The following is a 14,727-nucleotide window of genomic DNA, read 5'->3' as shown; positions in this document are numbered from 1 at the left end:
TTCTTAACTCCACTAGATCCATTTTTCTAGACCTTTTAATAAGTGTCCCCGTCAAGTCACTGTTCTATAATGAAATAATTTCTTTCAGCAAAGCTCTCCTTATGTCAGCTGCAGCCACTGGTGTCCGTGGGACCTTTCTGTGATGCAGAAAGATGCACTTGACACTTTGTAACAATTTTTCAAGTCAGTTTAAGAGCTCCAGTCCTAAGCCTGTCCCCACTACACACAGGACTCAGTGGGCACTGCACTCCCCACGCATCCAGAGTTAAAAGACCCTTTTATCGCCTCCATCTAGACTCAGTGTCTGGGTTTAAACTAAACACCGAGTATCTTCATTTACCCCGACACCATCTCCACAGACACTCTAACCTCCCCTGACCCAAGTTCCTTCTCTGAGATCTTCCACCCGCTCATCACGTTCTGGATCATCAGCAAGGTTGAACTTGATGAACTTGTGTGTATTTTACAACCTAAATTACCGTTACTGTGTATCACCTTCTTTATATTTGCTCTAGACCTGAACATTCTAAACACACAATAATTCCAGACCATCCAGTGCAGATACACACTAATTATCCGAACACATCCGAAACACTTCCCACTGATGTCCGATCACCATCCCCCGTGGGTTTTTTTAGCCGTGAATCCCGACTATTATTCTGATCCTCCAAACCCCAGCGCCCACGTCCACTCAGAGACTTTCTGCCCCGGGCTGTTTATTTACACAGCCCGACAGCAAACAAATCATAACTGCTCTCGCTTGTCATGTTCAGTCATACATAAAATCCACGCGTGTGTATCACATATAACACCGATTCCACTCAACAAACCCTGACACATTAGGATGTCATCCGGAACAGAAGCGAATTAATCCCGGAACACACGGAACACTTTAAACCCCGTACTAATTTACCCTCATCATGGATCATATCGTTTATTTAGATTTTTATTAATTTGTATTTTGATTTTATTTTACTATTTTTTGTTTGTCTGGCTAATTTATCATGTTTTTTAATAATACTTTAAAAAAAATATTTTTTGTTCTTTTGAATGGCTTTTTGATAAATGATTTCACAATTAATTAAAACAGATTATCTTTAAATTCGCAACAAATAATTATTTGTATCAAAACAAATCTATTTGTTTCCGAATTGTAATCGTTAGTGGGGGGGTTCCCCCCTGTTGTTGTTAATCCGTTTTGGGGCTTTTTTTGCCTTTTTCAAATCCAGATATTCGTCCTTTTAAAGGCTTCGCCGGGATAATCTCAGACAGATTAGTTTATTTAACTGGAACGATTGTAAAAGCCCGACGCAAGTGGGACGGGAGAGATAAGTAATAAAGCGGCTTATCTTAAAGAGATCCCATAATGAAGGAGATTTCGTTGTAATTACACAGAATAATATGAGTGTGCAGGACACGCACGGATTTCTCTTAGTGGGAATGTGAAGAGTGTCCTGCTTCCACCCCACGCCGACGGTCAGCTACATCTAAAACTCCCCATGGAAATGTGATATACATTCAGACAGGTGCCGGGGTGACAGGTAATCGGGTTCAGCATGATGGGATTTGCATGTGAAATAAAACACATAATGACACAGTTGCAGGTGAGTAACATAGCGGAGTTTCTTACCCTTTTGTGTTGCGGAAGGTTCTTCTGTCCTCCACTTTAAACACCGTATCTTCCAATTTTCAAACCGGTCCCAATACACACACACACACAAAAAGCACAGTTATGGCTTCAGTGACCAGTTCATGGAGGCTGGAGCAGGGGTGCCCTCTACATGAGCGGGTGATCCGGCAGAGGAGGTGAGCTGCCCGCACCGAGAGAAACTTGAGGATGCGGCTGATCCAGACACTCACAAGGATCCAGTGACAGCTAAAATAATAGGGAGGGGACTCCACTTAGCGCTGACAAATTTACATTAACCCCTTGTCTGCTGGACCCGGTTCTTAGGTGGGCTCCTTCCAGAGGGGACAGTCAGACAAGCAGGAAATCCGAGAGGTAAATGGTGAGATTATTTACCTGTGAGTGCTTATCAGATCCCCCCCCTCCAACTTCCTTCTCCTCCCACGAGGGTGGGGGCCACCACTCTGCACCCTCCGTTGCAGGACTGAATGGGATGTACTCAGTGTGCAGGACCCTTTAAATCTGATGTGTGAGAAAAATGTAATCATGAAGATGATAATTATTACTAATTAATTGCTTGATAAACATAGGAGGATTCGATCCACTTCCCGGGATCCTGTGAATACTTTACAGTGGATGGGAATTAGGACTTTCATATTTAAGAGTGGCTGGGGATAGATGTGGCGGGGGGAGGAGAAGAATTCTTGAAAAAAACAGCAAAAAGGCCATCAATCCGAGCCGTGCTGCAAACAAACACACGTTATAACACACACACACACACATACACACAGGGCTGCGTGACCGTGGCCACACGGCAGACAAACACTAGTGTTTAGGAAAATGGAGGTTAATAGGCCATGCAAGCTGATCCTTTTTGTTCAGGGAAAGGCATCATTAAGCCTTTTAATAGTATTTCTAAGACTATTCCACTTACTAAAGTGAGAGGCTATTTACACGCGAGTGGACAGCTAGCTCCTCACTCATATTCACGCCCCACTCAAGATCTGCTCTCACGTGAACACTGTGTATTACAAGACATATAAAGCCATGTGTAAAAAGAGCACTGGGGGCAATGTGCAGAATGTGGGGAGATCAGCAATATGGGTATGACAATGGTTTCCATGGTGACTGCTCCATTGTTTTGCCCCAGAATAGCTCTTTGTACATATGGCCTTTTGTATCCATTAATAACTGACACTCCACGCTCATCTTGTCACAGCTCTGTCATCTGCCCCTGACTTTACCCCGAGATACTCATTTACCTCTTCTGACTACCCTTTCATACCTGCAGCCCCCCAATCCACTTTACCCCGTCATACTCAATTTACCCCTCTCCGCTTCTCTGTCATTCCCAGTCCACCCCAGTAAATTTTACTTTATTTTATTTTGTCCCTTCAATCTACCTTGAATTCTGCCCCTCACACAGTTCTGTTTTTGCCCCCTCTCACTGGTGTAACCCCTTCTCATAACCCCAGCGCCTTCATCCACCCTGGGCTAACCAAATACAGATAAAAGCCTGTTTAGCGCAGTATTGGGGCAGAAAATTCGTGCCAAATCGAATTAATAAATAGCGATTTTTTAATATGCTTTTTGTTTTTGTTATTTTAAAAAAACTATTCTTCCATTTTCAGTTATTATTCTTCATCTTATCTAAGTATTTATGTGTTAGATGTTTTTTGTATTTTTGTGTGTTAGATGTTTTTTGTATTTATGGTGTAACATTTTAATATGCGTGTTCACTTACATTTTAGAAACAAAATCAACGAGTTTATTTGCCTATTTTACCAGGACTTTTAAATAACAAAAACATGAATTCTAAATAAATAATAATAATAAGTTAGCCCGTGATCTCTTCAGGGTTAAGAATCCGCACTACCCACCCATATCCCCAGTTCTCATTAACTCTCCCTTTAACAAAGTTTCAGTTCCACAAAAGAAAATATGTCACTCCCTGTCTCTAAAAATGGGTACAAATGTGTATATAACATTGTAATTGTACAATAACAAAATCAAACCTATTAACCACTATGAAATATACGTGTAATTATTATTAATATATAAATGTTTTATATATAACATAATGTAATAATGTAAATTATATATATATATATATTTACATATTTAATATGTATATAGATATAGATTTATAAATGATTTATATATATATATATATATATATATATATATATATATAATAAAGCCAGATTGTGGGTCCCAATTCTCAGATCCCACCTTCAGATCCCACCTTCAGAAAGTAGAATATCCCCTCAAATTGTGCACCGATGTCAGGTCCAGCTTGGTGTTTTCACAGCCCTACACCCGGGGCGCTTTATAAAACATTGTGGCATTAAGCGCTCTTAATGGACACGTTAATTAAACTGTAATTAATCATACTGTCCGGGCTAAATTTGAACAATTACACTAATCAAACAGAAGTTAATATCGGTCAGAGCATAGCCCCAGGCACTCACTTCTGTTTTCCCAGTATCTCCAGTAAAACCCACTACACTCCCCATACTAGAAACAAAATATATATTACATTTCTTAATTGCTTGTTGTTTTTTTCTAGAGGGGTGGCTGTAGTATATTATTTTTATTATTATTATTATTATTATTATTATTATTATTATTATTACTAAGACCACACATGCCAAATACATGCATTATTCCCCTTACTAAAATATATTTTATTTTTATATTGCAGGCAGCAGGGGAGTTCAAACAATTCCAGAGTATATGGGGGGTCTTAGAACCTAAATATATCAAGATAGGACAAACTGGATCATTCTGTCGCTGTGGTAACGCTACATACATCGTAGTGATGGCTGCCTGTTGTTAGAGTTGCATAAATCTCTAATAGCATTGGGTGCAAAACTTATAAACAAACACAAATATTTATTGTGTATATCACAGCACTGAGAACGATAATTGTGTTTGACACAGATATTTATTATTCTATATATTTATATGTATCTGTAGAATATATTTTTGTATATTATATCACACATTTTATATATATTAAAATTATATATAAGAAAATGTTATATTTGATTTGTGTAGCCGGGGCACGGAAGGATGATTTAAATGCCCCCCCGGGGCCGTGTCCTCTCCAGACTGTCACGGATCTCCAGCTCCAGATGCAACATTTATAGAGTGAGAATAATAGTGAACTTGATACAGATCTTGGACTCATGTTTCAGAGCAGCCGCCCGGCGTCTTCCTCCATCGCCATAATTACACTGTTGTCCTGTAATTACGCCGGTGCTGTGAATTATTCACGGGCTCCGTGGGGGCTTCTGTCAGGGGGTGACAGGGCCGTGGGTGCTCCGGGTAGGGTCCTCACGCCTCTCGTGTCTGTAATTAGACTTAAAATTTCCTCTCTCCGCAACTTTCCCTTCGGATACCGGATCCCACAATGACCGCCTGTGACCCGGGTCCACAAACCATCCCCAGAAATCTCCAGATAACATATAGTTCCTATATAGTGTATAGTACATATATAGTACATATATATAGTAAATATATATATATATATATATATATATATTCGAACTTCAATTTAAAGACAAAAATAAAATTTGTTTTTAAATTGTTAATTGATATTACATTGATTTTTTTTATCCAGCGCTATTTTCTATATGATCTGCAATACATTACAATTATTATTATCGTGTCCTGTAAACCGAATAATAAATAATAATAATAACAATAATAATAATCCATTTATATATATATATATACTATATACACATACATATGAACATCAGTATCAGTCCTTGGTCCTATATATAAATGTGTACTGAGGTTAGTATGCAGAAGCCTGCCTGGGAATCTTGTATTTTTCCTCCCCAAATCCTTGGCTCTACTGCTGCAGAACCTCTTTCTATTCCATGTTCTGTAAAACGATTCAGGATCCTGATATAATATAACAGGCATTTTATGTCCTCTTAACCCAAACAGCCGGGGGTAGTATAGCTTTTATTACCCCTCCCTCATAAGTAAATATGTGTTGCCTGTGTGATTTTTGTAAACATATTATTTTTGTTTTAATTTAGTTGTAATTTCCATCAGATTAAAGTAATGGTGTCAGCTAAGGCACGGGGCTGCGAATAATTGGAGTGATAGGACCGATTGAAGTGTGATCAGTCACTTGGCCCCTAGGGACAGATGCCCCCGGGTTAAGACACAGTGTGCAGAATATACAGAACGGGGGCAAATATTATTATTCCACACGCGCCAACACACTCCACAGCGTTGTACAAAGGAAAGTGCTTTGTATGCTTAACTCGATAACTGTTCTAGTGATCGTTTTTGAGTGGGGCTATTGAGAAGGAGACTAATGAGGCTTCCATATTGACAATGGAGTTTGTCAATACACAATTTTTCTTGTTTGATTGATTGATGGATTGATCGGGTAGTTAATGACTATTTGTGTCTTCTCAGTAATGGGGGGAAAGTGGTTAAAAAAGTGGGGTTTGTAAAAGAAATTTGGTATTCAAAGCCGTTTCTCCCCGCAGGATCCTCACCTCCACATCAAGGGTTAATAATAAGAACTATAAGAGCCCCACAATTTTCTGCTTATTGACCGATATGTGCATATCGTGATAAATTATATTATGTGTTAAATTTATACAGGAAACACAAAACAATCAATAACCCGAATAAACATAAGAGATCTTGGTACGAAAAGGAAATGGTTGTGTTCTCATGAGCTTACAATCTATTAATACAATACATATATTTTTCCTGCCCCAGGGTGGGTAAAATGTACAAATTATCCATCTGCCTTTTCTGAAACCAGAAATGAATCCTCGTCTTTCTCCATAAAATCCCCCAAATAACCGATCCTGAACCATTTCTGTTCACGAAATATCCTCTTTCAGAAGTCGTTTAAAAAGCCTCATGTGTTGGAAATCTATAGGTTAACATATAGGGGACGCCGGGTTCTTTAAACTGGATGAAGTTAAGCATACGAAAAATTGGGGCTGAGCTCGTTTTATATGATGTCTGCACTTTCTAATAATTGTTCTCATTGTGGTGTATTATTATAAATAAACTTACAAGCATATATATATATATATATATATATATTTATTTTTTTTGTACATACATATGTGGATTACTAATATATATACTTTTTGAATATACATGTGTACATTACTGATATATATATATATCTAAATATAATTTTTTTATATACATATGTACATTACTAATATATAAAGTTTTTGTGTATGCATATGTACATTACTAATATATATATTATATAATATATATATAGTATATTTGAAATATATATACATACATGATATACTAGTATTATAGACATGTAAAATAAGACATCTGCTTGGAACACTGATCGTTTAAAAACAAAAAGAAATATTGAATGACTGTAATTTTTAGCATGTGTCGTGCATGTATATATATATATATATGTGTGTGTGTGTGTGTGTGTGTGTATATGTGTATACCTGTGTATATAGGGCTAATGTGATGTGAAGGCTTGTTCCGCATTACACTACATTGAATCACCTTGTACATTGTATATCTGCAGCCAGCTCCTTTCTCTCTGTGAATGATCCACGCGTGTCTCTGTCAGGCTCCTTTCTCACCGACTCACATCTTTTAACAGTTGAATTAACTGGAGTGTTTTCGTCTGATAATTAGGTTTAATTTACATAATTAGTACAGTATAAAGAGTATTGGGGATAATGAAAAGGTAAAGACGTATTTTGCTTACTGTGTAAACACGAAGTCGGAATTAAGAAGCAGATGTAATTACAGGATTGTGTTGTGTTAAGGCAGGGCCCTAATTGTAATGAATTTCTAATTAACATTCAATGATTAGTACAGGCGAAGCATTGCCTGCAACATTGTATGGATGGTGTGAGTTGTGGCTGTGTGTGGCAGACACTGTGCTGGGAGCAGCAGGGAGAGCTGTCTGCCCGATCACTGGGTAATTGGGAGCGAATTTAAGGGACACTCGCAGGATTATTAATAACAACAACCTGCCTGCGTGTCTAAATCACGACAACTCCACGAGACGTGGAATCAGAGTGTGAATAGTAATGAGTGCACAGTATTGTGTCAGTATTTTATACTAAGTGCTGTTTTGTATCTATCTATCTATCTATCTAGCTATCTAGCTATCTATCTAGCTATCTATATAGCTATCTATCTATCGGAAGCATAAAGCATTCCACAATCAGTACAATACAACTCCCATGATGCACAGGCAGAAATGTTAATACTAGTCCTAATCCAATTGTTATATATGTTTGGTGTGTTCATGTGTATGTGTTTTAATGTATATTTCAGGCAGTAGGAGAATTAAGTGTTTGAATATGGTTTGTGATTTATCTGCACCTCGGGTTTTGGGATATTTCAGAGTAATTGATGTTTTTGGAATATTGTTTGTGTACATTTGAAGGAATGGAAATACCTCTTTTTTTTAGAACCTTTATAAAATACTTTCATCTTTCCTGGATACTTCTAATCTATTAGGGCAATACTATTATTATTATTATGATTATTATTATTATATACCGCCATTATATCCAGTAGCGCAGTACAGTGGGTAAACATAACCAGTAGTGCATCACACCACATAAATTTGGATTTATGAAACAAAAGGCAAGGAGAGCCCTGCTCATAGAGTTTATCATCCATAATTTTTTTTTAAATGGATTTTGGAACATTTAATAAATAATGGTACTTTTGTGGGCTATTTATTGAATAATTAAGATAAAATATTAACATTAAAATATTAACATATTGGAAACTAAGCTATTTTGTTTTACTAAAAAAAAAACGGGGATATGTTTCACATTATTCCAGACACCTTTATTATCCTGTGTGTGCTGGACTGTGATTACAGCATACATGTCCCATCCATATAATCCAGAGTAACATTCCTCTTTTCAGAGACTCTAGATCTAGATGCAGTCCCTTTGACCCTTACATATAAAAGAGCAAAGAGCAACTACAGTAAACACAAAGCAACTGCTACCTTTAAGTGGCACTTGTCCCATGTCACACACTCAGATGACATAAATGTCACTGGTTCCCAGTAATATTGTCCTAATGTCACCTTTGTGTTTAGAGCAGTAAAGTTTATCACCTGTCAGGGATGATCCAGGACAGAGCTGTCTGACAGTCAGGGATGTGACCAGAGGACTAATTGTCACAATAGATATTATGTCAGGATTAGAAAAGCACACAGTGGGTGTCAGGGTGGGAGATTGTTTAGAAATAGATCATTAAAACAACCCCTATGATATTTGCTGCTAAGAACAATGCGGCCTATTCACTTAACGGAGAGCTGCCAGGAGAGTTGTGGTTTTAACTCACTATACATGGTGGAGATCCATCCCAAATGAGCTTCTCCTGCAGGAAGAGTTTCACATGTCCTGTATAATATATAGTTAAATCATTGAGATTTCCTCAAAGGCTTTCCAACCATTGAATTATAAAAAGGAAGAATACATCTGTTTTTTTCATTTACATGCAGCTCTATGTGTCACTTAAATAGTTAATTAAACTCTATTCCCCACATATGTTTTGGGGAAGCTCATACAATCCATCTCTGCCAGACCCTGTCCTGGGGACATAGTGGGAGAGGCAGGGATACTGGGAGCTGTGGGATCTGCCTCTGACCTTCTCTTTGTTACAAAATGAGAGATTAGTAGCAAAAATCGGCACTTAATAATTCAGGAGAGAGAATTATTTATCTGTCAGGTCTTAGAGGTCAAGCACATGGGTTTACTCTCTCCTTCTTAGTGCCACCTTTAATAGCGCTGCCTGATTTACTGAGCTCAATATGTTGGGAACTTATTAATGAAGAGACGCAGAGCTGGTCTGCACAGGGGACATCCCATAGCCCTAATGTAAAGCACAAAAAGCACAGCACATAGGACCCCTGCCACTACATAAACATATACTGTGTTCTATTGTTCTGTTACAATTTTACTCTACATTGATTAGACATTTATTACCCATTCGCAGCCACCAGCTGCACCATCATATACTATGCTTGGAAAACTGTTTGTTTGTCTGTCTGTCTCCACTTACACAAGCACACATCCTACTAAGTAAACCAACATGAGATCACTCTTCCTTGGGGTGTCACTGCATGTCACTATTCTTTGGAGTGTCACTGTTTCTTAAGGGGGGGCACTGCATGTCACTATTCTTGGGGTATCCCTGCATGGCACTGTCCCTTGGGGTGTCCCTGCATGTCACTATTCTTTGGGGTGTCCCCACATGCCACTATTCTTTGGGGTGACCCCGCATGGCACTGTCCTTTGGGGTGTCCGCACATGGCACTGTCCCCTGGGGTGTCACTGCATGTCACTATCGTTTGGGGGGTCCCACATGGCAATATTCTTTGAGATGTCCCTGGATGGCACTGTCCCTTAGGGTGTCCCCGCATGTCACTATTCTTTGGGGTGTCACTGCATGTCACTGCATGTCACTATTCTTTGGAGTGTCCCCGCATGGCACTGTCCTTTGGGGCAACTCCGCATGACACTGTTCCTTTGGGTGACTCCGCATAGCACTGTCCCTTGGGATGTCCCTGCATGGCATTGTCCCTTGAGGTGTCCCTGCATGACACTGTCCCTTGGGGTGTCCCCACATGGCATTGTCCCTTGAGGTGTCCCTGCATGACACTGTCCCTTGGGGTGTCCCCGCATGGCACTGTCCCTTGGGGTGTCCCTGAATGGCACTGTCCCTTAGGGTGTTCCCACATGGCATTGTCCCTTGAGGTGTCCCTGCATGGCACTGTCCCTTGGGGTGTCCCGCATGACACTGTCCCTTGGGGTGTCACCACATGACATTGTCCCTTGAGGTGTCCCTGCATGGCCCTGTCCCTTGGGGTGTCCCCGCATGGCACTGTCCCTTGGGGTGTCCCTGAATGGCACTGTCCCTTGGGGTGTCCCTGAATTGCACCGTCCCTTGCTGTGGCCCCAGGTGACTGCTCTGTGGAGTGGCCTGATTTAGCAGAGTTTTCTCCCTGGTCTCCTTTGCTTTTCTAGTAGAGACATAAAGAATGTGTAAGTGGATTTTATTTCTGTAGGGGACGGATAAAACCGCAGTGTGCGGAAAAAAAAAGATTGAATTTCCAGCCTCTATTTCCCAAACATTTAGGGCCCCCAGAAAAAAATCAGCAGTTTCTTCCTGAACAGGACTGGAGAGGCATTTTTCGGTTAAAACCTACAGATCCGTGTCCTATAAAAATCAGAGGCTTCTCCTCCTGGGGAGATTGGCCCATAAATCACCGCAGACTAATTCAGTGCAAGTTTAATAAACGCTCCTATTGAAAATGAATGTTCTCCATTTAACAGTTGTATCAGCACCATATAAAAGCATGACCCCAATAAATCCCTCTTTACAGGCGGATCAATCCCTCCTTCCTATCGATCTGCAGTCACAGCCTCTCCCTGCAACATTTTCTGGATAGAAATAGCATTTCGATTAAATCCTTTATTAGGGAAAGATTGTTCCAAGCGGATCATGGCTGGGAGATAATTAAACTGTGACATTTTAATTACTGGACATTGATAAAAAGAATGCGGTGGGGGGGGGTGTACTGCTGAGAGAGGGTACAGTATTTTGGGGAGGGGGGACTGTATTTCTGACCTATTCTGATGGTTCAGTAAGTGTAATTGACACACACACATATATATACTGTTATTCTGTAAATATCAATAATGACTCTACTAATAATAATAAAGGAAAAAAGAAAAAATAATATATAGCAGCAATAGATAAATAAAATAATAAAGTGAAAAGGGTAGTGAGGTAATAAAGTAATATTTAGAAAAAAAATTAAAGTGAAAAGGGCTAATGAAATAATAAAATAATTTTAAAAAAAGCAGATACAATAATAAGTAACAGTGAAAAAGGTTAACAAGGCAATATTGTTAAAACAAATAATTAAATGATAATAAATGAAATAGTAAAGTTAAAAAGGCAACGTGGTAATAAAATAATGAGGGCCTTTGTAAAAAGTTCAATTATTTCATATTTATATGGTTTTGAAATGAAAAGGTTAAAGATAAATTAAGAAATAGTTAAGAGGTTATGGTTATTATATAAGGTGCAGTGACAAATTTCGGTATTCAGTTTGTTGCTGTAGCTGAAATATCCACTTGTGCTGACATTCACACACATATCGATGTAGATAGTGAAGGTACATATGGACTAAAAAGGGCATGATGGCAACAGTATTCTTATTATTATTAATTATTATTATCATTATTATTATTAATCCCTCCTGCAGATTCTGTTCAGGGATGGAGCACAAGGTTCAGCACCCTGGACAGCACAGAGCCCTCTCCCTGCAGGGACATGTCGTGTGGTTCTCTGAGCCATTTCCACAGTGATTTTGTTTTCCAGTTGTTAGAAAAACACAGGTTCATATTGTGTATGAAACCCAATGAGTGCAGGGAATTCCTGGATGATGAAATGGGGGCATCCATGAGTTTGCAGACTGCCAAACCAGTCATCAGCAGGACCAAACCTCCTCATAATACTGGAGCCAAGTGTATCAGCCCTCTGGGAATCCCAGATCCATTCTTCCTCTAATAAGATATTGGAAATCTCATTCTCCATTCCACCAAAATGTTAAAACGACCCACAATTAATTATGATTTGTAACCAGCAGGTCTCTGGTGACTTGGACTATACATGACCACATACACACCACACAGTGCAAATGACACCCAGAGTACCAGGAGGTGTGAGAAATGACGTCATCTGCGCCCTGTTATGCCACAAATGTACTACCAACCCCAGCTTCAGAAGCCATTTAAAACGGAGCAGTGGGACCCATTCTTAACTGAACGGTAGGGGTTTAAACCTCGCTCCTGTCGCTGTAGATCAGAAGAGCAATACATTGATTGCTTAATGGTCCCCCAACCACAAGTAAACCCATTACCATGACGTCACGTGAATTACAGCTCACGTCAAAGTAACAATAATGACGAAAGAAAGGACGAAGGAGAGAGGATAAATACACCTGCTGACCTTTAAACACACATAAAAGACATCCAGGAGTTTAAAAGCCCACTAACTCTTACCCCCCCAGATAGTTAAAGGGTTAAGCTGAAGTCTCCCAGTCGCTTTAAATCTGCCTAATTTCTATCAGTTGTGAAGCTGTTTGCTGGTAAACGATGTTGCAAAATGAAATTTACACGATCGATAGACAAGACTTTATTGATTAGGTTAAAACAGCTCTGAGGGAGTCGCAGAAAATGAGGGAACGGGAGCAATTAAGTCATCCACTTAACCGGGACATTTACAGGGACTACACTTGGGCTGAGTGAGTGGTGGGGGAGGGGAGAGCCACAGAGACAGTGACAGGTGTGGGGTATCTGGAGGGGGCAACTGCAGAGCAGGACCCTCACTATATGGCAAGTTATGTCAGCGACTTGATCCATACAATTAACCCATTGACACCCACGTGGGTGTTAATATGGCCCACTCAACCCTTTGGTGTCTTATATTAGTAAGTTTTTGAGTGCCACAACTAATTGCACACCAGCCCATCAGGAACTAAAAGGGTTCATCTTATACGGGCTGGTAGTGTCCATGAGTGTAGCAATTCCCTTGGATGTAAAGATAGTTCTGTTCCTCTATCCTAGAATACAAAACACACATTATTATTATTATTATTATTATTAATAATTATTATGTTTTATTTATATAGCGCTTATTTCACCCCTTTAACGGTGTCATCCTTAGGCTCAAATACACTCAGAGGGGCCAGACCAGTAGGTGACACATTTACTGATTCTTCTCTTCAGACATTTATTTACATTACAATCTAAAGGGTTAGACAGGCTTATAAACCTTGAACTCCATGGTGGTGAGGTGGGGTTACTCTGTAGATAGAGAGGGGGTTGAAGGTACAATAAATCCCTGCTTTAGTGCTCTCTCAATCATCAGACAGTAAATGGCCAGAGACTGGGAGCTCAGGGACAGGGCAGCCTCAGGTCTGGGGCTTTATGGACCATTTAGCTGTGGATCTGATACTTCATATAATTACCATTTATGTGAAAAAGTTTCCATGTCTTATGAATACAGCCTGCTCACTCATTAACATTTTCCCTGCTGGAAAGGTCATTTGCTTTCCTGATGCAGCTAAAAAAGGGTTAAATCTTTGCATGTGTCCTATACCCCATCATGCCTAAACAAACCCAAACTCCTTTAGGTGTCTTTGACCCCCAAATATTACTAATGTATACTTTACTACAAATCTCCAACACAAAGATACATCTTAGCCTAGAATAGAAAAACAGGACATGGGATAAGCGTCCTGGTCACGGTAGAACGGTAGAAGGGGCAAGAAGGCACTTCACTGCATTGATTTAAAGATTTTGGGTTACTACCTAAAGCTTTTTCATGTTCATGTGTAGAGTAAATGTAGGCAGCATGTACACCCTGACTGGGTCTTTACTGTGTTTCTTCTATATCTCTCATTCATTCATCTCTCGAGAGGAGGCCTCCAAAGCCCACCATTCCTTCCAGAAGTTTTGTATAAAGTAACATAAGGCTAGAAGGCAAGCTTATGGGCACGGTTCTCAACTCCTGATGTATCTGTGCTAATGTATATTTGTTATGTGTGTATTAACAGCCCCATTTAAATTGTACAGTGCTGTGTAATTTGTTGGTGCTTAATAAATAAAAGATGATGATAATAATTGACAAGACAGAATAGTGTACTCTCATATTGTTGTTGGCTTAAATGGGTCACATGGCTGGACTTGGCCCCTGGGCTTACTCAACACTTTTTGTTTTTGTTGATATGATCTGTTTGAATAAAGCATGTTACTTCAGTCCAAAATATCTTGAGAATCAGGCAGGTTCTGTAGTCAATGATACCCCTTACTATACATGCATGTCAGCCACTCACTGACATTGAGCACCTATATACATATATCTATATACATATATCTATATCTATATATATATATATATATATATATATATACTTATTTCTCCCAAATACCAGATAACTATATGTTACACTCATCCCGTTTTTAGAGTGAAGCAGAAGGGCTGCAATTGACCACCAGGCTCTGTAGGATAATGTAGAA

This window comes from Sceloporus occidentalis, unplaced genomic scaffold (assembly GCF_023333645.1).
Source record: "Sceloporus occidentalis isolate IW3139 unplaced genomic scaffold, rSceOcc1.0.p SCAF_26, whole genome shotgun sequence".
NCBI classification, from domain to species: Eukaryota; Metazoa; Chordata; class Lepidosauria; order Squamata; family Phrynosomatidae; genus Sceloporus; species Sceloporus occidentalis.
The sequence above is the reverse complement of the archived record's forward strand: the minus strand, read 5'-3'. Positions refer to the sequence as shown.